The sequence below is a fragment of the Anomaloglossus baeobatrachus genome, chromosome 6, assembly GCF_048569485.1.
Source record: "Anomaloglossus baeobatrachus isolate aAnoBae1 chromosome 6, aAnoBae1.hap1, whole genome shotgun sequence".
NCBI classification, from domain to species: Eukaryota; Metazoa; Chordata; class Amphibia; order Anura; family Aromobatidae; genus Anomaloglossus; species Anomaloglossus baeobatrachus.
Genome location: NC_134358.1, coordinates 280,288,577 through 280,314,882, shown reverse-complemented (window position 1 = coordinate 280,314,882; position 26,306 = coordinate 280,288,577). Strand labels below are relative to the sequence as shown.

The 26,306-nt window shown below is 40.1% G+C and overlaps 1 protein-coding gene across 8 annotated transcripts in view; it reads right to left on the bottom strand.

Moving 5' to 3' along the window:
• CDH12 (cadherin 12) overlaps positions 1-26,306 on the bottom strand; it is a 1,513,562-nt gene that overhangs the window by 536,040 nt on the left and 951,216 nt on the right. Inside the window, exon 5 of one of the 8 annotated variants that reach the window (XM_075314862.1) lies at positions 354-434. The exons of the other annotated variants lie outside the window; for them this stretch is intronic. The gene's annotated coding sequence lies outside the window, so the exon portion shown is untranslated. The remainder of the gene's footprint in view (positions 1-353; positions 435-26,306) is intronic. 8 annotated transcript variants of the gene reach the window in all.

Sequence of the window (26,306 nt, the reverse complement as noted above, 5' to 3'; positions counted from 1 at the left end):
TCCTGCTCCATAAATGGATGTAGGTAGAAAATTATATGTAGGAAAAATGATTCAGGAATTCTGGAGGAGGATCTGCAAACATATAAGTACAATTAACACCAAAGTTGATACACCACTCTCTAGACATATGAGATAAAGTCATAGTGAAAATCCCCTAGATTTAAAATTCTGGGGTATTAGACAAGTTCGGTTGGGTGCAAGAAAAAGAAATATGGACAAGCTTTTGTTGAAAGAAGAGGCAAGGTGGATCTTTAGATTAAACTGTATAAGCCCAAATGGCCTAAATGAAGGTTTTACATATACAGCATTCATTTAAGGGTTCAAAGGTCAGTTATCTTGTAACAGATACTTACCTCCATGCAATAATAATTTTCGTATTATAAAGAAATGTAGAGAATATTTGGACATTTTGTTGTGTATTCACTATGTAGGACCTAAAAAGATAGATAATTAGGATATTTTTATTCTACCTTGGCTTATTATAATAGTTATCAGTATTTATAGAGGAATGCAATCTGAATATATGGATATACTAAAATCACTTATTTAAGACAACTAACGATAGTGACAAAAAGAAAGCAATTTTATTCATAGATTTTTTCTGAGTAGGCTGTATAATGATAATAAAAAAGGAAAAGAGGCTACATATAGAAAGCCATATTCATCCCCTTTATTTATAATATCTCAACAGATTAATATTGAAATCTATAACAGCTTGGCAAGAATTAGCTGAGAAATATAAAATGTATTATTTCTGTTGATATGGCGAGTCAGCCAATATACAATAACTCAGATGTGATATAAATATAGTGTCCAGATAGAGCTCATAGATAAGGCTATATTATTTTTCTGAGCCAGGGGATTTCAAAAGAGATGTCACAAAACAGAGTTAGTTGGATATGAAACAAGTGATTTATTTTCCTAAGTCCGTGAGCATGCGCTGTTATCTGTTATGATTGCCCTGCAATGCAGTTAAAGGGGTCAATGACTTGCTGCTTTAATAAGAATAAAGGTTTTTCCCATTTAAGTCTGCGAGCATGCGCTGTCTGGAGAGAAATTTGCTTTCCGACACATGCATGGTATGTAAAATTACTCTCTCTGAGTCTAAGTGCGGGTGCATGCGCGGTAGGATTAACCCAACGCGAACGCGATGATATCAGCAGTGGCAACCCGGATATAATCCCCAGCGCGGTGGTAGGAGTCCTATCACTGGACGGAATTTAGATATTATGATTGGATTACGGTATATGAGTGGGAAACATGTGAGTGGTGAATGTGCCCAATACATGTCGAGTGGCATCATAGATAGTTCAAAGAACGAATCAGCTTGTACGATCTTAAAAGAAAGTACACTCCCCTCAATGTGATAGGTTTTCTGTCCTCGACACCAAATAACGCTGATTACTATTGGCCAATATTGGTATCAGTTAAAGCCAAGACACAGAGTAAGTCAGTATTAGCCTCAGCCCCCTGATGATGCCAGTGTGGTGAAACATGTTGGGGAGGCTACTGTGTGGTATATTTTAACTAGCGAACACCAGTGGTCATTCATGATAGAAATGATATAGAGTTTACCTATAGATATCCAGTTAGTCTGAATAGGAAATCTCTCATGGTAGAATGATCACCTATATCAGCTGAAGACAGACTACGGTCTTCTGTGTTTTTTAACTAGTTTGCCCTAAAGATCTTAAAATAATGAATTAAAAGTTTATAATAATCAATTAGATCAGTCTTTAGTTTAGGGCTTTAGTTGCCAATGGCAAATTGTAAATAGATTGTTAATGATCCCTACGCTGACTGATAGAACGAGTTTTCATAGGTCACTGAATAGTAATGGGCCTACAAGTTCGGCATTGCTCTGCACTTGATTGAACATTAATGTGCTCGAGAAGTTGAACACTAAACCTCAGATCTGTTCCCCAGTCATCATAGGGTTAACTAATATAGACACAATTTGCCAAAAGTAACAAGAGATACCTTAACTAAAGACAATTCAAGTTTAACTTTTATTATTTGAAATTAACCCTTTTACCCCAAGCTAGTTTTCCCTCTAATAACCGGGCCATTTTTTACAATTCTGGCCAGTGTCACTTTGACAGATTATAACTCTGGAAAACTTCAATGGATCCCGGTGATTATGAGATTTTCAAGACATATTATACTTCATATTAGTGGTAAAATTAGGACACTTTTTGTGTTCATTTGTGAAAATGTTGGAAATATGGTAAAAATTTTGAAAATTTTGCAATTTTCAAACTTTCAAATTCACACAAAATAGTTACTAAATAATATTTCCCACATGTCTACTTTACATCAGAGCAATTTGTAAAGCAATTTTTTTTTTGGGAAGTTAGAAATGTTCAATATTTATCAGCAATTTCTAATTTTTCCAACAAAATTTACAAAACCATTTTTTTAGGTACCACATCACATTTGATATTTGACATAACTTCGAGAAGCTTAGGTGACAGAAAAAAAAACAAAAGTGACAGCATTCAAAAACTGCACCCTTTGACTTATGAAGGTAAAATTAGCTGGAATTTGTGGACATCATGTCGCGTTTGGAGACCCCTGATGTACCTAAACAGTGGAGCTCCCCCACAAGTGACCCCATTTTGGAAACTAGATCCCTCAAGGAATTTATCTAGATGGTTATTGATCACCTGGAACCCGTGGGTGCTTAAGAAAATGTTTTAACGTTGAGCTGTGAAAATGAAAAAAATAAATTTTTAACCTTAAAAATGTTGCATTAATGCCAAATTTTTAAAATTCACTAGGTTAACAGGAGATAATAAACCACACAATTGGTTGTTCAATCAATACCCCATATGTAATCGAAAACTACTTTTGAGGCACAGTACAAAGTGAAGAAGGGAAGGCGCATTATGTTGGAGTGCAGATTTAGCTGGAATGGATTGCAGGTGCCATGTCACATTGGAAGAGCCCCTGAGGTACCAGAACAGCAGAAACCATCTACAAGTGCTACTAGTAATGTGAAAGACCCTTATATTTATGTTAAACAATGATGGACATAAGTGGGGATTTGTGTTTTTGTGGGCTTAGTTGAATGCTATTTTGTGTTGATTTTGGTACAGAACATTTTGGTTCAGTTCACATTTATCTAGTGCTCTATGCTGAGCACTTACATGGGAGTTTCCATCTACATCTCCGACATACATGTCGCTGGTAAACCTGCAAAGGATCCAGTCACTAATGAGGCAGAAGAATTACTTTAGACTCCATTTGGCCTCTGTTCAGCGGTGTCCGTCTTTTCAAAGCTGACCAAAACTGTTTATGACAGCATTTTTGTGCACACTTAAAAAGAAGCATAAAAAGATGGACACCACTGGACCACAGGCCAGATGCGAGGTCAAAGTGACTCCAGCATTACAGTGAGCTTTCCAATGGGATGTTTTTCTGAATCAAGTTTTTCATAGATTTAGGGCACGTACCCACGATCTGCACATGCTGCATCCTGCACTGAGCATGTCTTCCCCTGTGGAGACGAAAGAGTTCTTCACAGAATACCTCAGTTGCCATGGCCATGATCATTGTTTGATGTGGTGTAGACTTTCTCTCTGTTTTTCCAGCTGAGGACACTCGCATATCTGCAGCCTAAATTGACATGCATCTAGTTTAGCAGCACCACATATCCGTTTATGCTGCAGAGAAAAGAAGCACAGTGGGCATGGGATTCTAAAAATCCATACACTGTGCTTGCACTGCACAACATAGCATTTTTGATGCATAGAAATCATGCTGCATCCAAAACACTGCTATTTTTGATTATGCATACGCACCCTTACACATAATCTCATAATCCCGGTGCAAGCGCTCAGCATAGAGCACAGGATGAATAGGAGCCGCACCGTACCGCGAGCTTTTAAAGGCAGAATGAACAAATCAATAGTGCTTGAAAAATTGTTTTTATTTTTTTTTTTACGCTGTTCACCTTGTGATAAACCTGATTTAGTGGCTTTATTGCTCAAGTTAGTAAGATTAGAGAGATTCCAGATTTATATAGTTTTTTTAGGTTTTGCCACTATCACACTAAAAATGCTTTCTTACAAAATAAAGGTTATAGTTTTTTTTATTTTTCTGCTGACAGATTCATATGAGGGGTTGATTTTTTACAGAATGAATTTAAGTTTGGTACTCTTTTTGGCAACATAATAGTTTTTGATCTCTTTCTATTTAACTTTTTGTTAGACAGAATAAAAAAAACGACATAGTTACATAGTTACTTAGGTTGAAAAAAAGACCTAGGTCCATCTAGTTCAACCTTCCTCCACCAGTTCTACATTTAGTCACTAAGTCATTTATAACCAACAATGTTTTGTGTACTGAGGAAATCATCCAGCCCTTTTTTAAAAGCTGTTATAGTATCTGCCATTACTACCTCTTGTGGTAGTGTATTCCACAGTCTGACCGCTCTAACTGTAAAGAACCCTTTCCTATTTAGACAACTCAGGAATATTTTTTTTTTTTACATCTTGACCCTGCACCATAAAAGTGATAAGACAGTGACTACAGTAATACCACTTTTTTTGTTTTGCCGCATTTACATCATAAAAAACTATTTTATAGGAAAAGTAAACCGTTTTGGCATTGCTGTACTCTGAGAGCTATAACTTTTTTTATTTTTTGGCTTATGGAGCTGTATAGAGGCTTGCTTTTTTTTGCGAGAAAAGATGACATTTTCAGTGGTACAAATTTTATTTATATGTGATTTTTTTGTCGCATTTTATTCCACTATTTTTGTCAGCTGTATGATAAAAAGACAGTTCTTACTATGCCTTTTATTTTTTTTTTTACATTGTTCACTGAAAGTATTATAGTGTGACAGTTTCATAGCTCAGGTGGTTATTGATGCGGTGATAGAAAATATATGTACTTCTTTGTTTATTATTTTACACAAATATAACTATTTATTGAAGTAAGTTTTTTTCTTTTTTTTGCTGTTTATTTTCTGTTTTTTTATATTGTTACTATTTAAACTTGTTTTTTTATTTTTTCACTTGTTCTCTTTATGGAAAATTACCCCACATGACTCTGATCACAGATGCAATGTTCTGTAAATCAGCAATACATGCATAAAAGTGACATACAAATTAAATCTGCAAAGAAACAACCACTTGAGCCTTCTAGCAATGTAGAATTAAACGGATTCTATGATTTTGATACCTTACCTGGGATCAGAGGCATCTATAACATTAAAATACATTATGTTTTTCCGTTGAGCAGAGACCATGTCTGGCCTCCAGAATTTTTAACCCTTTCCAAGGCATAAAATTAAAAGCCACCAAAATCCCCCTAACACATGCCAGAACACTTTTTTTAGTGCTTTTTGAGTGTTTTGTGGCATTTTCCATTAACATTTTTAACTCCGTTCAACAATTAAGAAACTGCTTTTGGTTTTTCACGCTCAAACATTAGGAAAACGCTCATGCCCTGGTATGTTTATAGCCTTTCCATTATTTTCTTTTCTTTTAAAAAATGCAAAGAGCAGAACATTCTAGAAGAATAGTCTGTACACTTCTTTAATTGCTTGCCATGTTTGGAAACTTGAAGTGGTTAAAGGATGCTTAAAAGACTTAACATAAGAGCAGCAAGTTGTTTTTACTTTGAAATTCATAAATTAAATCTTTTGATGATTGGAAGCTTTTTTAGGATTTTTGCAGAGAGGACCTAACTGAAAAGCATGGTGTGTGCTACAGCACATCTGTAATGTCACTTCTGGTTCAGCCAGAAATGAGTATTGTGTTTCTTGACGACTTGCTTGGGGGACAAAATACTTACTAACATAGGAGCTTGCCTGGCAGCAATTTAGCATCGCTCCTGTAAAATGTTTTGAAGTGAATACCTCAATATGTCATATACGTGTTTATTGATTTTCTAATCCAAACAAACTCCTTACTGTAGGTTGTAACTAAAACATGGCTGCACGGTATAACATATCCCATATGGTTAGATTAAGAAAGCATCCCAGTTTTTACGTTGTACATTTCTTTGGCTTTATTTAATAGTGAATTGGGTAATTCATATCTATTTATTTTGTGACATATGGCATCTTGTTCTTTTGTGAAGCAGGAATGCCTTGAACATTTCCTCCTGGCACATACAAGTTGTACTGGATTACCAGTAATATTTTGCCTAGCAAGCCAAGATATTACTTGAATTATATTCTAGCAAACTTTTATGGAAAAGAAAATGTCTCAATCATATTGCTAGTGTTGTCATATACTGTAATAAAAAGATACAAAAACAGACACCCTCTCTTACTGCAAGCATATTTTGCAGGCATTATTTTTCATTTCTCTCCATCAGGTATATTAGAGGAGCCCATATACAGAAGATGGAATAAGTATTGAAAAGTATTGAAAAGATGAAAAATATTGGACACATTTTTGTAAGTAAATATATGTCTAAAAGTGCTATTGACATGAATTTCTCCCCTGATAATGGTAACAACCCTTCCAATCCACAAAGGCAGGACTTTGTGCAGCGCAAATAGTTTTCTAAGGTTGATGGTCAGGCTCGCAATCAAATCCTTAGAACAAGGGTCTCAAACTCCGCTGGGTGTATGGGCCGCATATAGAAAAAAAAGTTGAGAGGGGCCGCATTCTTTGCATGACAAAGTTAAATTTTTAATGAATTCATGCTTTTTCTTTACATCTTTGGATCACTTTTTTGAACATTTTTTGCTTGTTTATTATAACAAACCTGCACTTTTTGTTTAGTTAAGTTTATATGTAAAACAGCATTTTTAATGGCAAAAAAATAAAATAAAATTCATGCTTTATTTAGAATTTTATCACCTTATTGTAATATTGCTTTAAAATTAGCAGCATCATATAGATACAGGTAAAATATATCTTTGTACCGTGTTAGCCAGTAGAGATAAAAAATTGTTTAAAAGAACTGAAGTACTCACCGCAACACTATTAGAGAAAAAAGGATGGATCTACCTGTGGCCAAACATTTTTGTAACCCAGACCACAGCATCATGGACATGAAATTGCTGGTATTGAAAGGTAACTTCAAGTCCCAGAGAGATAGGAGACTATGGGAGTACAAACTTATGATGACCTTTGACACATTCAGAGCAGGAATGAATGTGTCTCATGGATTCATGTCTTTTTACATCAATTAAGAGATGTGCTCCTCAGAGTATCCGGGGGCATCACAGCTCTGGACTAGATCCTAATCAGAGGACAATAAAACTTTCACACTGAACTGCAGCAATATTTATGGCCACAACAGTTTGTCCTCTTTCCAAAGTCATAGTTCTGCGTCACATAACTTCTTTTATTTACTGTCCCATTCTATGTCCTGTTGTGTATAAATATGTGACTCTTCAGATTTTGTGTTATATTGAGCCTGAAGAAGAGACCTGAGCAGTCTGGAAAGCTTGCTATTATTACCATCTTTTCAGTTAGCCATTAAAAGGTATCAACCACTGAGGACTTCGGTTCTTTTAAACAATTTTTTATCAGTCCCCATCTGTGTGCCCTGTAGTATTGTGTCCTTCCTTCTAGTATTATGCCCATCCTTGTAGTATTCTGACCATCCTTGTAGTATTCTGCCCATCCTTGAAGTAATGTACCCAGTAGTATTGTGCTCATCCTTATATTATTGTGCACAGTAATATTGTGTCTAGTTGTATTGTGCTCATCCTTGTGGTATTGAATGTTGTTAAGTAAAATTTAAATGCATTTGTACATACTTTTAGTTCAGCATATGAGTCTTGTGTGATAAGCAAGCATACAAGACATGGAGGTTGAGTACCTTGGTTATTGATTTTATTTAATCAATTGTACCTGCTGATTCCTGGTCTTTATGTAACTCCCCACAGGTGGTCTTTGGATCCTGCACTACTCTTCTGATTAATTCTTTTTACTCTTCTGTCTGCAGGGAGCCCTTGGTCATAGCCATTTTATGGTAAAAACATGTTCTTTCCAATTTTGTGTTATAGACACAAGAACTCATTGGTTTTATCCATCATGAGATTTTTCTTGTGTGGCACCTTGGTTGTGAGATTGCTTTTTACAGGCCATCAGTGGAAGCAGCTCATATTATTATATTTGAAAGTTTATGCAACTTTCTTCCATCTTCCTACTGCATCTCTGGATCTCAGCCACAGTGATCTTGGGGTTCTTCTTTATCTCTCTCACCAAGGTGCTTCTCCCATGATTGCTCAGTTTAGCTGGACGGCCAGATCAAGGAAGAGTTCTGGTGGTCCCAAACGTCTTCCATTTAAGGATTATAGAGGGCACTGTGCTCTTAGGAACCATGAGTACTGCAGAAATTCTTTTGTAACCGTGTTCAGATCTGTGCCTTGCCACAATTCTGTCTCTGAGCTCCTTGGGCAGTTCCTTTGACCTCATGATTCTCACATGGTGTGACATGCACTGTGAGCTGTGAGGTCTTATATAGACAGGTGTGTGCCTTTCCAAATCAAGTCCTATCAGTTTAATTAAACACAACTGGACTCCGATGAAAGAGTAGAACCATCTCAAGGAGGATCATAAGGAAATGGACAGCATGTGACTTAAATATGAGTGTCTGAGCAAAGGGTTTAAATACTTATGTCCACGTGATATTTCAGTTTTTCTTTTTTATAAAATTTGCACAAAATTCTACATTTCTGTCTTTTATCTGGCAAGATGAGGTGCAGAGTGTACATTAATGAGAAAAAAAATGAACTTTTTTGAATTTACCAAATGTCTGCAATGAAACAAAGAGCGAAAAATTTAAAGGGGTCTGAATACTTTCCGTACCCACTGTATTTCACAGACTGTAACTCCTATTGTAGGCCATGCTACACAACATACGAAGCAAGCCGTGGAAGTTTGGGTACGCCGGGTTCGGTTAGACTTTAGATAATAGTTTGTTTCGGGACAAAGATTTGCACTCAGACCACAAACCCCATATAAGTTAATGGGAACCCATACTATTGTGCTGTAAAATGGTCATAAATTTATAAACTGTGGAGGAAAGACAGGCGCAAAGGGTCTTAACCGGTAAAATCAATAAAAAAGGATAATAGGGGGCACTCACTATGGATGTTGTGAGAGTCACAACACCTCATGAAGCATAGAAGTCAGTGGAGACAGCTGCGGACCCATAACAATGAGATAGAAGTTTCATAAAGAAGTCGGGGATCAGCGCCGCACTTATCACCATTCAATCCAAAGGATAATTTTCCAAGTCATTTATTAAGGAAGCATGAACAAGTCTACATGTTTCAGGGGTCTCTGCTCCCTTCCTCAGGACAATGGAACAATGACAGAAGATTTTGCAGGCAAAACACATACATGGATATAAATACCTTAAGTCCTATACATCATGGCCCATATACGTCATAGGACCACCCACTTGTTTGAAAAAAATCAGCGGGAACCACATATCGTTAAATAAACAATGTCATAGAGTGCACAACATACAAAATCAGTATATCTCAATACATATATATATATAGGTCATAGAAAAAAATGACAAGAATTGCAAACCATTATCAATTTTTATCTATATTGTAAATAAAAATTAAAAATTATTTTTATATACATATAAAAATATATATTATTACTATCCCTCATAATATATATTTTTCTATGTACAGTACAAACCAAAAGTTTGAACACACCTTCTCATCTCTAGAACAACTGTTAAGAGGAGACTTTGTGCAGCAGGCCTTCATGGTAAAATAGCTGCTAGGAAACCACTGCTACGGACAGGCAACAAGCAGAAGAGACTTGTTTGGGCTAAAGAACACAAGAAATGGACATTAGACCAGTAGAAATCTGTGCTTTGGTCTGATGAGTCCAAATTTGAGATCTTTGGATCCAACCACCGTGTCTTTGTCGAAAAGGTGAACGGATGGACTCTACATGGCTGGTTTCCACCATAAAGCATGGAGGAGGAGGCGTGATGGTGTTGGGGTGCTTTGCTGGTGACACTGTTGGGGATTTATTCAAAATTGAAGGCATACAGAACCAGTATGCCTACCACATCATCTTGCAGTGGCATGCTATTCCATCCGGTTTGCGTTTAGTTGGGCCACCATTTATTTTTCAACAGGACAATGACCCCAAACACACCGCCAGGCTGTGTAAGGGCTATTTGACTAAGAAGGAGAGTGATGGAGTGCTACGCCAGATGACCTGGTCTCCACAGTCACAAGACCTGAACCCAATCGAGATGGTTTGGGGTGAGCTAGACCGCAGAGTGAAGGCAAAAGGGCCAACAAGTGCTAAGCATCTCTGGGAACTCCTTCAAGACTGTTGGAAAACCATTTCCGTTGACTACCTCTTGAAGCTCATCAAGAGAATGCCAAGAGTGTGCAAAGTAGTAATGAAAGCAAAAGGTGGCTACTTTGAAAAACCTAGAATATAAGACATATTTTCAGTTGTTTCACACTTTTTTAAGTATTTCATTCCACATGTTTTAATTCATAGTTTTGATACCTTCAATGTGAATATACAATTTTCAGAGAAAACTCATTGAATGAAAAGGTGTGTCCAAACTTTTGGTCAGTACTGTATATATAAATAATTTTTATTTTTATTCACAACTAGCTGTACTACCCGGCTTCGCCCGGGTTAATAACTGCTGTTAACAAAATAGAATGTATTAACAAAAATTTATTCTGCACACAAAAACCACAAAACAAATAGAAATGTAATTATTAAAAGGCAAAAAGTAAGCTAATAGAAGCATTTCACAACATATATTTCAACACCCCAGATATTCCACACAGAATTAACTAAATTGGCCAAGTTATGTGCTCCATCTGCCTTTTTCCAGGTCTGTCTCTTTCCAGGTCTGTCTCTTTCCAGGTCTGCCTCTTTCCAGGTCTGTCTCTTTCCCCATCTGTCTCTGCCTGTCTCTTTCCCCATCTTTCTCGGTCTTTCTGTTTCACCATCTCTCTTTCCCCGTCTGTCTCTTTCCACATCTGCCTGTCTCTGTTTGTCTCTTTCCTTGTCTGTCTCTATCTCTCTGTTTCTTTACCCATCTGTCTCTTTCCAGGTCTGTCTCTTTCTTCATCTATCTCCCCATCTCTTTGTCTGTGTCTTTTCCTGTCTGTCTCTTTCCCTGTTTGCCTGTCTATGTCTGTCTCTTTCCTTGTCTGTCTCTATTTCTCTGTTTTTTTCCCCATCTTTCTCTATCAAGGTCTGTGTCTTTCCCCATCTATCTTTGTCTGTCTCTCTGTCTGTCTCCTCCTTCCCTGTCTGCCTGTCTCTGTCCCTGTCTGCATGTCTGTCTGTCTCTTTCCCCATCTGTCTCTTTCCAGGTCTGTCTCTTTCCAAGTCTGTCTCTGTCTGTCTCTTTCCCCATCTGTCTGTCTGTCTCTTTCACCGTTTGTCTCTGTCTGTCTCTTTCCCTTTCTGTCTCTATCTCTCTGTCTCTTTCCTGTCTGTCTCTGTCTATCTCTCTCTGTCTCTCTGTATGTCTCTCTCTATCCCTCTCCCCACCGACATCTTATTACCTCACATATAATCTTCTTATACTATGAATGTCTTGTGTTCCTATAGCAACCAATCCCAGCTCCTACTAATAACCTGTAGTTCCAGGCTCCATTTTCTTTAATGGAGGCATGTTTTTTGGAGCGTAACTGTAAAATGCGGAGTTAAATTTTCCTGTCAAAACCTAGTCTACGATGTTCCCTGGGTCACATGAGGTGTCTGTGCAAAATTTTGTGATTGTAAATGCGACGGTGCGGATACACTTTTCATTTCACTTATTCCCCATTATGTAGATAGGGGCAAAATTGATTGGTAAATTGGAATGCGCGCGGTTAAAATTTCACATTACAACATAGCCTATGATGCTCTCGGGGCCCAGACGTGTGAGTGTGCAAAATTTTGTGGCTGTAGCTGCGACGGTGCAGATGCCAATCCCGGACATACACACGCACACACACATATACATACATACATACATACATACAGACATACATACATACACACATTCAGCTTTATATATTATATATAGATAAAAATTGATAATGGTTTGCAATTCTTGTCAATTTTTTCTATGACCTATATATACAGTTAGGTCCAGAAATATTTGGACAGTGACACAATTTTCGCGAGTTGGGCTCTGCATGCCACCACATTGGATTTGAAATGAAATCTCTACAACAGAATTCAAGTGCAGATTGTAACGTTTAATTTAAAGGTTTGAACAAAAATATCTGATAGAAATTGTAGGAATTGTACACATTTCTTTACAAACACTCCACATTTTAGGAGGTCAAAAGTAATTGGACAAATAAACCAAACCCAAACAAAATATTTTTATTTTCAATATTTTGTTGCGAATCCTTTGGAGGCAATCACTGCCTTAAGTCTGGAACCCATGGACATCACCAAACGCTGGGTTTCCTCCTTCTTAATGCTTTGCCAGGCCTTTACAGCCGCAGCCTTCAGGTCTTGCTTGTTTGTGGGTTTTTCCGTCTTAAGTCTGGATTTGAGCAAGTGAAATGCATGCTCAATTGGGTTAAGATCTGGTGATTGACTTGGCCATTGCAGAATGTTCCACTTTTTTGCACTCATGAACTCCTGGGTAGCTTTGGCTGTATGCTTGGGGTCATTGTCCATCTGTACTATGAAGCGCCGTCCGATCAACTTTGCGGCATTTGGCTGAATCTGGGCTGAAAGTATATCCCGGTACACTTCAGAATTCATCCGGCTACTCTTGTCTGCTGTTATGTCATCAATAAACACAAGTGACCCAGTGCCATTGAAAGACATGCATGCCCATGCCATCACGTTGCCTCCACCATGTTTTACAGAGGATGTGGTGTGCCTTGGATCATGTGCCATTCCCTTTCTTCTCCAAACTCTTTTTCTTCCCATCATTCTGGTACAGGTTGATCTTTGTCTCATCTGTCCATAGAATACTTTTCCAGAACTGAGCTGGCTTCATGAGGTGTTTTTCAGCAAATTTAACTCTGGCCTGTCTATTTTTGGAATTGATGAATGGTTTGCATCTAGATGTGAACCCTTTGTATTTACTTTCATGGAGTCTTCTCTTTACTGTTGACTTAGAGACTGATACACCTACTTCACTGAGAGTGTTCTGGACTTCAGTTGATGTTGTGAACGGGTTCTTCTTCACCAAAGAAAGTATGTGGCGATCATCCACCACTGTTGTCATCCGTGGACGCCCAGGCCTTTTTGAGTTCCCAAGCTCACCAGTCAATTCCTTTTTTCTCAGAATGTACCCGACTGTTGATTTTGCTACTCCAAGCATGTCTGCTATCTCTCTGATGGATTTTTTCTTTTTTTTCAGCCTCAGGATGTTCTGCTTCACCTCAATTGAGAGTTCCTTAGACCGCATGTTGTCTGGTCACAGCAACAGCTTCCAAATGCAAAACCACACACCTGTAATCAACCCCAGACCTTTTAACTACTTCATCGATTACAGGTTAACGAGGGAGATGCCTTCAGAGTTAATTGCAGCCCTTAGAGTCCCTTGTCCAATTACTTTTGGTCCCTTGAAAAAGATGAGGCTATGCATTACAGAGCTATGATTCCTAAACCCTTTCTCCGATTTGGATGTGAAAACTCTCATATTGCAGCTGGGAGTGTGCACTTTCAGCCCATATTATATATATATAATTGTATTTCTGAACATGTTTTTGTAAACAGATAAAATAACAAAACTTGTGTCACTGTCCAAATATTTCTGGACCTAACTGTATGTATTGAGATATACTGATTTTGTATGTTGTGCACTCTATGACGTTGTTTATTTAACTATATGTGGTTCCCGCTGATTTTTTCAAACAAGTGGGTGGTCCTATGATGTATATGGACCATGATGTATAGGACTTAAGGTATTTATATCCATGTATGTGTTTTGCCTGCAAAATCTTCTGTGTCATTGTTGCATTGTCCTGAGGAAGGGGGCAGAGACCCCTGAAACGCGTAGACTTGTTCATGCTTCCTTAATAAATAACTTGGAAAATTATCCTTTGGATTGAATGGTGATAAGTGCGGCGCTGATTCCCGACTTCTTTATGAAACTTGTAAAATGGTCATAGTAAGGGCATAGTATGGGGAAAACAAAAAATAAAAAAATAGGGCAATTGCCATGTAAACATGTAGATATGGAATAAATAAAAAAGGCTTGTGCTCCCACCTACTTTTGATAACCAGCTCAGGTAAAGCAGACAACTAAGGGTTTCAGCCCTCTGCTGTCTGCTTAAGCTAGGCTGGTTACCTAAATTAGGCTGGAAACACATCTATGCGAGTAAAATCGGTCCGAGTTGGCTGAAAAAAACTCGGCTGATTTTAGTTCACGTTAGGTCAGAGTGCAATGCAACTGCACTGCGATCCTGAGATTTTTCTCATGATTGCAGTGTGTGTGCAATGTGTGTGTGATCCATGTGTGATCCTTTTTTTTCTCAGCAGCTGTCATCTGCCATTCAGCTCTGCTACATGGCCGCTGACAGCAGCGACAGACAGTCATGTAGCAGAGATGAATGTCAGATGACAGCAGACACAGACAGAGCCGCACGATCAGAATGAACTCGGGTGAACTTCACCCGACTTTATTGTCACCCCGCGGCTCTGTCTGTGTCGCGTCCTGATTAGCGGTCACCCGTGCAGGACTCACCGATGACCGCTAATCCCCTGAATGACTGAATTGAGCAGCGTGATTAGCGCTGCTGTCACTCAGGTTACCCGCGGCTAGCTGTATTCTCCCCCCATGACCGCAACTCACCTGTGACTTCATTGCTGTCACTGGGGCGACTTGCAGTCACAGTTAGAGGATCCAGTGGTGGCCGCGAGTAACCTGACTGACATCAGCTGATCGCGCTACTCACCTCAGTTGCTGCGTGGAGGTGACTGGAGTGGCGGTGTCTTCTGCAGCTCCTGTGACCTTCATGTAGTAGAGCTAGAAGCTACACGGGACCTCCGTGGATTACGTCGGACAAGGATGTATTTTTTGCGTCCTTAATAAAGTGGTGAACGAGGGTCTTTGTTAATGTTTATTATTTCAAATAAAGGATTTTTTCACTGTGTGTGTTTATTAACTTTACTTTACAGGTTAATCATTGGGGGTGTCTCATAGACTCCTGCAATGATCAATCTAGGATTTAGTGGCAGCTATGGGCTGCCATTAACTCCCTATTATCCCGATTGCCAACGCACCAGGGCAAATCGGGAAGAGCCGGGTACAGTCCCAGAACAGTCGCATCTAATAGAAGCGGCCATTCTGGGCGGCTGCTGGCTGATATTGTTAGGCTGGGGGCTCCCCATAACGTGGAGCTCCCCATCCTGAGAATACCAGCCTTCAGCCGTATGGCTTTATCTGGCTGGTATCATAATTGGGGGGACCGCACGCCTTTTTTTAAATTATTTATTTATTTTACTGCACAGCATAGACACGCCCACCGGCTGCTGTGATTGGTTGCACTGAGAAAGCTGTCGCTCGGCGTGGGGCGTGTCTGACTGCAACCAATCATAGGTGCCGGTGGGCGGGTAAAGCAGGGAATACGAGATTGATTAATGAGCGGCCGACTTTTTCAAAAGAGGAGAAGGCGCCGGTGTAGTGTGAACGCCGTGCAGCGCCGCGCCGGTGATCGGGGATCAGTGAGTATGAGATAGGGGGGCAGAGGGATAGACCGACATGGACAGAGAGTGAGGGACAGAGATAGTGACCGACAGACCGACCGACAGACCGACCGACAAAGAGAGAATAGAGACCGAGAGGGAGAGACCGACTGACAGAGAATAGTGATTGACAGACATTGTGAGACATCACTCGTTTCCAGTGTTTTAGGAAACATGCGAGAAATGTATTTAGAAAATTGGATGTCACTAGGATGGTGTGAGTGCCGTCCCGTGACATCCGATTTTTTACACGCTCCCATAGACTTGCATTGGAGAGACTCGCAGTAGAAACTCGCAAAAAAGCTGCATGCTGCGATTTTTTTTCTCCGTCCGTTTTGGACTGAGAAAAAAATCGCAAATGTGAGCTGAATCATTCACTAACATGTGTCCAATTCCAATGATTTTCTCGCATTGCTCTACTGCGAGAAACTCGCAAGTGAGAAGCAGCCCTTAGAGGTAACTCATCAACATTTTTTAAAATTATTTAAATAAATAAGTTTCAAAAAGGCATAGGATCCCCTCTATTTTTGATAACCAGACAAGGTTAAACAGACAGCCCACAGATCTCTTCTTTATCTGCACTGGTTATCAAAAATAGGCTGGGACTTCCGGCTCCTGCGCTGATCATGTAGGACACAGGACGCCTGAGCTCTGTCATTCCCTGCAGCTCTGACATATATACCGGACAACCCACCAGCCTCCCCCGCTCCATTCCACCGGTGAGTGAAGTTGCTACATGCAGGGAAGTTCATGGGGAGCCGTGGAGATAATTACTTGAAACAGCGCGGTGAATTTCGCTCTCCCCCTCCCTCTCAAGATCTGGCAGCGTGATAAAGATGGCGCCGGAGCCTGCCCTGCACTAAAATCAGATCTGTACACAGAGAGCAGGACGCAGCTTACCTTGCACTCACTCCCCCAGCACTAAACAATTAACCGGCAGCAGAATAATAAATCTCCTGGAGTCCTGATAAGATATCAGCAGCAAACAACACCCTACTGACAAGTTCTGCAAAGAGCTAAGAGTTAAAAAGCTGGGAATCCCTGGGCCCTTCCCCCATCTTGTCCAGACCTGTGCATAAGCAGGAGCTGAATCTCTAGGCATACAGAATCAGTGCAAAGCTCTGGAGAAAGTGAAAGAAGCTGAAGGAGGGAAGTTTAAACATACATCCCTGCAAAGTTTCAGGACAGTGAAAATTCATATAACTCTGGCAGGGGGGAGAAAGGGGTGAAAGTGAGAATAAACAAAAGGGGGAGCAGAATCAAGATTTGTCTGACAACCCACACTAAATCAGTGTCAAAACTTACGTCCCTTCATTCACTATTTGATGGAAAGATACCTGCTGCGCAGCAGCTCCAAAACACAAAATCCTCATACATCCAGCGTACAGTGTGAAAAAAAGATTGTGACTGCCCATACAGAATTAAGTGTCCCTCGGTCACCTGAAAATACTCATCAGATGGAGATGGAGGATTCCCCGGGGACCCCGGATGTATTCAAAACAGTGGAGGGTATGGATTATAAGCGTCTGGCTGATGAAGTCGCCAATCGTTTGCTACCTGACATCTCCGCTACAATTAAAGCATCAATAGCAAAAGCTCTCAGTGCCATACAGAACCAACTTGATGAGACGGTGGAACAGGTTGCGGCTATGGAAACCAAAATGTCGACGTTAGAGGAGGACTTCAGCTCTGACCACACTACAGTCATGCGTCTGGCTAGGGAGAATCTGACCCTGAGGGACCGTGTGGACGATCTAGAGAACCGCTCCAGAAGAAGCAATTTGCGCATTGTCGGCCTGCCTGAAACATACCCGGTTGGTGAGCTACGTACATTGTGTGAATCCACTATTCCTACAACCCTGGGAGTAGCAGGAAGGAGAAAAGTGGAAAGGGTGCACCGCATTGGTCCGCCAAGGAGAGGTGATGAGAGTGAACATAACAGACGCCCAAGACAAGTCATAATGAAATACTTGGACTTCTCCGATAAACAGGAAATATTACAGGCATACAAGAAATTGAAACATCCCTTGGAGGTGAAAGGCTCGCGCATCTTGCTCTTCGAGGATTTTTCTGCGGAGGTCACACGGCAGCGGAGGGCATTCTCATACATATGCTCTGCCTTATTTAAGAGAAATATACGCTTCCAGTTAAAGTACCCGGCAACGTTGATTATCAGACATCAGGATGGATCCTACAATTCTTTCTCAAGTCCAAAGGAGGCAGAGGCCTTTATTGAGCGGATCAGCAGTCCTTGTGACCTCAGGAATTCTCCAGGACCAGGGCGCAACGACTCACCGAACCAGAGAGTGACCAAAGGGAGCTCTGTGAAGCTCGCTACAGCTTCCCCGAAGGACCGGAGACAGCAAAACAAGGAACTTAAGGGAACCTGAGACAAATAGACAAATGTCGGATGTGTAAAGTTCAAGGTGGGACACCTGTTTATGATTTAGGCTGGAGAAGCCGCAGTGGAAAAAGTTCAAGAAATCTGAGGCGGAGGAAAGGAAAGAGAAATTTTTTTTTTTTTTTTTCCTTCTCTCTCTTTCTTTGTAGGTGGGACACTCCTTTATATTGGTTAAACGCTATAAGTATAAGGTTGACTGAGCTTGGAAAATGATCAGAAAAAAGTGAAGTCTGAGTATTATGGTATAGTTGGGGGGGGGGAGGGGAGGGAGATGTTTGAAATGTTTGGGGATTTTGGATTCAAGTGAAGTAGCAAAGATTTTACACAGAGTTATTATTATTACTACTACTCTCACTATTGCAAGTGAGCACTATGTTCAATTGTCTAATTGGTTGAATTTTTTTTTGGCAAGGGAGGGCAGCAAAAACATGGTAAACGAAAGGCAGGATTTCCATTTATTACATGTGCTTTATGAGAATAGTCACCTGGAATGTTAAGGGGTTATGTTCCCCCCAAAAAAGAATTAAGATATTACGCCACCTTAATCGCCTCAAACCGGACATTGCGCTCCTTCAGGAAACTCATCTGGAAGGTTCAGACATGCAGAGGATGGGGAAATTGTGGGTTGGAGGAGTCTATGGGTCATCTTCAGTTAAAAGGAAAGCAGGGGTTATTACATTAGTAAGTAGGAGATTACAACATCAAGTCCTGGAAACATATGCGGACACGGAAGGTAGGGTTCAGATGATCTCAGTGGAGATACCTGGAGGAATTTATAAAATCTTTAATATTTATGCCCCGAACGAAAACAACAAATCATTCTTTCAACGACTTGAGGCCAAAATTTTAGAACATGCCCATTTCAATCTAATAATTGGGGGGGATTTCAACTCGGTGGTATCTGTGCTAGAGGACAGGAAAAATGCTAAAGGCCCCCCAAATGTACCGCGCGGCCATGATAAAGTTATGCGTCCTCTGTTAAATGCCACGGTCTTATGGGATGCGTGGAGACTACTGCACCCTCAGGATAGGGAATTTACGCACTATTCACATGCTAATAGCTCCTGGTCTCGCATTGACTACTTTCTTATTTCAGGGAACCTGGTACGTGCGCTCCACTCAGCTACTATCCAGGATTTGGTGATTTCTGACCATGCCCCGGTGGTGCTAGACCTAGCAAACATTTATCCCAGAGGAACGGACTATCTGTGGAGATATCCTTCCTTCCTTAAAGATAACGAAGATTTTTCCTTGAAATTAAAGGAATGGTGGACGGAATTTATGGTACATAATGATCAACATAAAGACACACCTATGTTATTATGGGACACGGCGAAGGCAGTATTACGGGGCAGAACGATAGCACATGTTTCCTATTTGAAGAAAAAGGCTCATCTTAAATTTACTGAAACCTCCCATAAATTGAGGGAAGCATATACTTCTTTTCAAAAGCATCCTGATAGGGACCATAGAGATAGATGGGTAATAGCCCAAAGAGCTTTTAATGAGTGGGCGGAAAAACGGGAACAAATGGCTAGGTCAATGCAAGAAGCTACATTACATCGCTTTGGAAATAAAGCAGGGAAAATACTGGCCAACTTAGCGAAAAATAGGATTATAACTCAGGGACCCATGGAAATAAAAAATCAAAAGGGGGAGATACACAAAAACCCTAAGACAATAATTGAGACTTTAGGCACGTATTATAGAAACCTTTATTCGTCGGAAAAGCGAGACAAATTTCCTGATAATAATCTTTTATCTAAAGTGACACTACCTCGACTCACAGAAGAGCATCGCACTTTTCTGAATGCCAAAATTACGGGGGAAGAAGTATTGGGGACAATCAACTCCATGCATAATTATAAAGCCCCTGGCCCTGACGGATTTACGGGAGAATTCTATAAAACAGTAAAGGAAGAGATCTTACCTACATTACTAGAGCTGTATAATAGCATACTAGACGGTAATGCGTCTTTCCAAAATAATAACCGGGCATATATAAAATTGATCCCTAAACAGGGGAAGGACCCGAAGGAGCCGGGTTCGTATAGGCCCATATCACTTATCAACCTAGATATGAAGATAATGTCAAAGATTATGGCAAATCGTCTAGCTATAATTCTTCCCCAACTGATTTCCCCAGCACAGGCCGGTTTCATTCAGAAAAGATCAGGGACACTAAATATTAGAAAAGTTCTTCTTGTCCTGGATAGGGTTAACCTTCGGCCTCTGAAAGGAGAATCTCCCGCTTTGCTTACAATAGATGCCGAGAAAGCCTTTGACAATATTGAGTGGTCATGGCTTTATAGAGTTCTAGATGAAATGCGTTTTTCGGGGTCATTTTATACCTACATTAGAGAAATTTACACAAATCCGAAGGCTCAAGTTTACATTCCAGGATATCTGTCAGCCCCTTTTCCGTTACTGAAAGGAACCAGACAGGGTTGCCCCCTTTCCCCATTACTTTTTAATCTGGCTCTGGAACCATTGGTACGATTGTTATCTACACATAGCACCTTCCAGGGTATTTCTGTAAATAATAGACAAATTCAGTCAGCTTTTTTTGCGGATGACATTTTGCTTTTCCTTTCGAATCCAGCTCAGCAGGTCCCCGAGATTTTACAAATTTTGCGAGAGTTTGGAGCGTACTCAGGCTTCAAGATTAATGCGTCAAAGTGCGAGCTCCTATACCTGGGAGGGACAAATGTTCAAACACGGGAGCAGAACCCTTTTGAAGGAATTACAGTGGCTAAGTCATATATCACATACCTGGGAGTTAAAATAGGTAAGGTTCCGGCAACCCTTTATAGTCTAAACTATCCACCCCTTCTGAGCCAAATAGAGCAAGATCTTAAAAGATGGCACGACCTTCCATTGAACATAATTGGTAGAGTCCACCTAATTAAGATGATGTCGATATCAAAATTAATGTATCATCTTCAAACACTTCCCCTGCTTCTCAAGCATAAAGATATTGTCCAGCTAAATAGAGCTTTTTCACACTTCATTTGGAGGGGGAAACGCCCTCGTATAGGGCTTAAGAAGCTGATGGCATCTAAGGTTCATGGAGGTCTGAGTTTGCCGAACATTCGGGGTTACAATATAGCCTGTTTGACTAGATATATATTGGATTGGATTAAAGGCTCTAGGCATTATTCAGCGTTGGAGCTTGAGAGAGACTATGCACAACCTTGGGATCTGGTGGCATTACTTCATACTAGGCAGGCTAATCTCCCAGTGAAAATCAAGCACTCTTCCTTATTTAAAGACACGATTGCAGCGTGGAAGGCGTTGAGGAAAAACTACAAACTTCCCCATAAAATATCCAAATACTTGCCTATATGGGGGAATCCAGAGTTTGTGCAGGGGACAAGCAATAAGCTGTTTGAAGAGTGGAAGGTGCGGGGTATAAGGACTGTTGCTCATCTCTTGCACACCTCAGAGCCTAGATGGTTGAGTAGAGACGAAATTATAGCGCAGTATGGCCTGGGGCCTAACCAAGTAATCCAATATGACCAAGTGAGATATAGTATTATGACTCAGTTGCATGATGTGACCCAGGAGGTAGTATTTAACTCTTTTGATTGTCTGGTAAAGAACTCAATAACTTCATCATCTATCTCTTTTCTTTATGGAGCCATGCGTGATCTATTAATAGGACAGCACCCAGAAGGTTTATTTAAATCTTGGGAAAAACAATTTGAAGACCCGTTTATGGGGGTAAAAATTAGGGGAGGGTGGAATGCTCTTCGTAAATCAATTTTAAATGAGAATTGGCGAGAAACCCAATTTAGAATTATGCACAAGGCAATTTATGGTTTTAATCTCCCTCCATCAGCAACAAAGCCAGACAGGCTTACGTATTGCCCTAAGTGTAAGAGTAGTGGAACTGATCTCCTTCACGGGTTGTGGTCCTGCCCCCATTTGAGTCCATTATGGTCACAGATCAAAAGCTGTATACAAAAGGTGTGGGGTCTTGAAGTTCGGCTCTCACCTGGGTTCGCTATTTTTCACCATTGGGAGGAGGGGAACGATACCAAAGGGAAGATGACTAACCCACCCAGACTTATACATGTGATACTTCTGGCAGCCAAGAGAGCGATACTAAAAAATTGGTTGGAGTCTAGGGTCCCCGCGATTGAAGAGATCTTGGGTCAGCTCATGCATCTTCTTGAAATAGAAGGATTGGATGCAGAAAGGAGGGCGGATAGAATACGACAGCACTTTAACAAATGGAAGAAATTCATACTGGCCTATTGTACTCGGGAGGAGATAGTCAGGATTATGTCACCTTTCAAAGACACAGTCTGGTATCATACTGAAAAATTGAAGGATACATTGGATGGCTTGGAGGTGGGGGAGGAAAGGCCGAAAGCTGACTAAAAGGAGAGGGGGAAATAACCGATTTGAGTGGGACTTCTTTATTGTATGTCATTACCATGTTCACAAGGGTTCAATGGGGGGAATGATAAGAATGATGGGTTAAGGGATCGCTGCTTTCCTTTGCTTTATCTTGCCATGTTATGGTTATTGATTTTAAAAATTGGTATGGAATTTGGGATGATCAAACATGACAATGTAATGTTGAATTTACAATGCTGAATTCGCTTATGCCAATGTTATGTTATTGAAAAATTTGAATAAAAATATAGTTAAAAAAAAAAAAAAAATAGGCTGGAACCCAAGTCATTTTTTTTATCTTTTTGATGACAGCAGAGTACAGTCATCTTCCATATGCAATAATACTTGCTGATTTGCTTTGCAAACTTCATAAGCAGATGAACAGTAACCAAAGTTTCAATTCGGACGAGGTTTTTTTTAAAAGTCCATGTTCAAGTTTAAACCCCAGGCATCTGATGTCCAGTACGAACCCAAACTTTATCATTCAGGTTTGCTCATCCCTACATGGTAAGTAACATAAAATCATGACAATTAACACTTTAAAATTTTGATTAAAGGTAAAATGCTTGTGTAGAATCTCTGATATAGCAATTGCCCCTAGATTGTGTGGGATTAAAGTATACATAGTGATTTTATATCAAATGTTATCCAAGAATAATTGTCATCGCACATGATCTCATACAATTTTTTCATCAATCCACTCCAATAACATGGGGTGAGGAACTTTCTCTCTTTACCCTAAGGGTGTTTTTGCCTTCTTAAGGGGGCTTTACACGCAGCGATATCACTAGTGATATCGCTGGTGAAAGAACCTGCCCCCGTCGTTTGTGCGTCACCAGCAAATCGCTGCCCGTGGCGCACAAAATCGTTAGGAGCTGTTACACGGACTTACCTGCCTAGCGACGTCGCTGTTGCCGGTGAACCACCTCCTTTCTCCTTTCACTAAGCGGCCGCCCAATAGAAGTGGAGGGGCAGAGATGAGTGGCCTTAACATCCTGCCCACCTCCTTCCTTCCTCATTGTCAGCAGCCGCAGGTAAGCTGTAGTTTGTCGTTCCTGGGGTGTCACACGTAGCAATATGTGCTGCCTCGGGAACAACGAACAACCTCTGTCCTGCAACAATCAACGATTTTTTGAAAATGAACGACATGTCAACGATCAACAATAAGGTGAGTATTTCGTTAACACGCCACGACGTCGCTAACGATGCCGGATGTGCGTCACAGAATCCGTGACCCCAGCGATATATCATTAGATATGTCATTGCGTGTAACGGGGCCTTAAGGTGTCATCATGTTAGGATAAAGGTTGAATTCAAAGGACTTGTCACTTCTTTAAACCATAAAACTATTCAAAAAAGCCCTCATGCAGCTGTCAATGGAAAAATAAACTCATGTTTTTTGAGGAAAAAAAGAGTAGAAACAAAAGTGCAACACTGAACATTTGCTCAGGCAGGAAGTAGTGAAGTCAATCTAAAGGCCCCGTCACACACAGAGATAAATCTTTGGCAGATCTGTGGTTGCAGTGAAATCATGGACATATTGTTCCATTTGTACACAGCCACAAACCTGGCACTGATTGTCCACAATTTCACTGCAACCACAGATCTACCACAGATCTACCACAGATCTACCACAGATTTATCCCTGTGTGTGACAGGGCCTTTAGACCCTATAACAAATATGTAGCATGACTCGTATTATTAGCGTCACATGGAATTTTGCTCAAAACTTATTGATTGTCATAGCAGCATCAGATGCTGGTCACACTACAGATTCTCACACTCCATGACACAAGTTTGACATGACACAAGTCAGGTATTGATAATGTTTTTAACTTCAGTAGGTTAGGGACTGTCTCAGATGGGTACACCGTGACGAGGTGAGACAGCTTTTCACCTTTTTGCAAAAATGTATACACTAAGTACCCTGTTATTAAGCACTTGCAATTTATTTATTTATAGTCAGGGTATTTTTCATGCAATTTTCTCTTTGTATTTTTTTTTTTTTCCCATAGTTTATTTGTTGTATATGAGTTATACAGTCCCTGACAAGTTCTAATCCATGTTATATAAATAAAAGCTTATAACTAGGGATGATCGAATACCACAAATATTCGGCTTTCCGAATATCCGACGAATAGGTCGCCGCTATGCGAATATTCGATGAGCAATGTAAGTCTATGGGAAGCCCAAATAGTTGTTTTTCGGGTTTCCCATAGACTTACATTGCACATCGAATATTCGCAAATCGTCGAATAGTGGCGACCTATTCGGCGAATATTCGCAAAGACGAATATTTGTGGTATTCCATCATCCCTACTTGTAACCTGACTTTAAATTCATGCATTGGTTTCATAAATTACTCTTTTGAAAGCTGACACAGTCCCAAATTTGGTTTAGGTTATTAAAATAAAGTTGCTGAAATATTGATCATTTAATTAACACAGAAATGTCAGATTTTGGCAACACAAAAGTTTTGTCGCCCACAGAAAGTAATGTAAAATTCTAACAAATAATTAACTTCTAATACAAAGATATGTTGAATAACATTGGTGAATTAAGTTGTGGTGCTATTAGAGCAAGATTTAATTTTTTGTGTGACTTTCATGAGCTTGAAGGACTGCATCCAAATGGTTCAACAATAATTCATACAATTTATTGATGAAGTCATCAGGAATAGCAAAGAATGCAGTCTTACATGTCTCACAGAGTTCATCTAGATTCTTTGGTTTTGTCTCACAAGCTTCCTCTTTCATCCTATCCCAAACATGCTCAATGATGTTCATGTCTGGTGACTGGGCTGGCCAGTCCTTGAGCACCTTGATTTTCTTTTCCAGGAGGAACTTTGTTGTAGAGATGGATGTATGAGATTGAGCACCATCCTGCTGCAGAATTTAACCCCTTTTATGATTGGGAATGTAAGAGGTAGCTAATACTTCTTGATATTTTAGGCTATTGATATTGTCTGCCACCTTGGAAATGTTTTGCACACACCCATACTGAATGTAACCTCAGACCATGATCTTTCCCCCACCAAACTTAACTGTTTTCTGGATCCATACGGGCTCTAGTAGGTCTCCTGCAGTATTTGCAGTCGCTGTGGTGTAATCCAACGGAAGATTCATCAGAGAAATCCACCTTCTGCCACTTTTCCAGGGTTCATCTGTTTAGCAGGCTTTGGGACTTGGCAAATGACACACTTTTTTTTAATTGCCTTTTGTTTAGTGCTGGCTTCTGGGCACTGATTCGACCATGGAGGTCATTTCGGGAAAGAATCCTACAAACTGTTCTAGTTGACACAGTGACTTGAGGTGACCAGGCGTTTTGGAGCTCTGTTGCAGTAGAAGAGTGGCTGGCTTTGGATTTTCTAACCAATAAACGTTCCTTCTGAGAATTTGTCTTGTGGAGTCTGCCAGACCTGGGCTTGTCAAAAACATCTCTAGTCTCTCCAAATCTTTTTTTCATTCTTTGTACTTGATGCTGAGATATATTAAAGGTGCCAGCCACCTCTGCAGTGGATCTGGTCTTCAGCCTCTTGCTAATCAAGGCTTTGGTCACAAGGTGGATTTTTGGCATGTTGTCAGAGGTTAAGTTGCAGGTCAAGTGAAGGTATGGAGTGCTGGGTTTTTTTTATACACACCCACTAATTAACTGATCATTTAGTGAGCAGAGGTGAGAATGTAAACTAGAATTGGATGCATTATATGAAAAGGCGACAAAACTTTTGTGTTGCCAAAATCTGACTTTTCTGTGTTCATTAAATATTTCAGCTTTCCAAAGAGTAATTTCTGAAACAATAGATGTTTTTAAAGTCAGGTTATAAGCTTTTATTTACATAACATGGATAAGTGGCAGAACTTCTGTCAGGGACT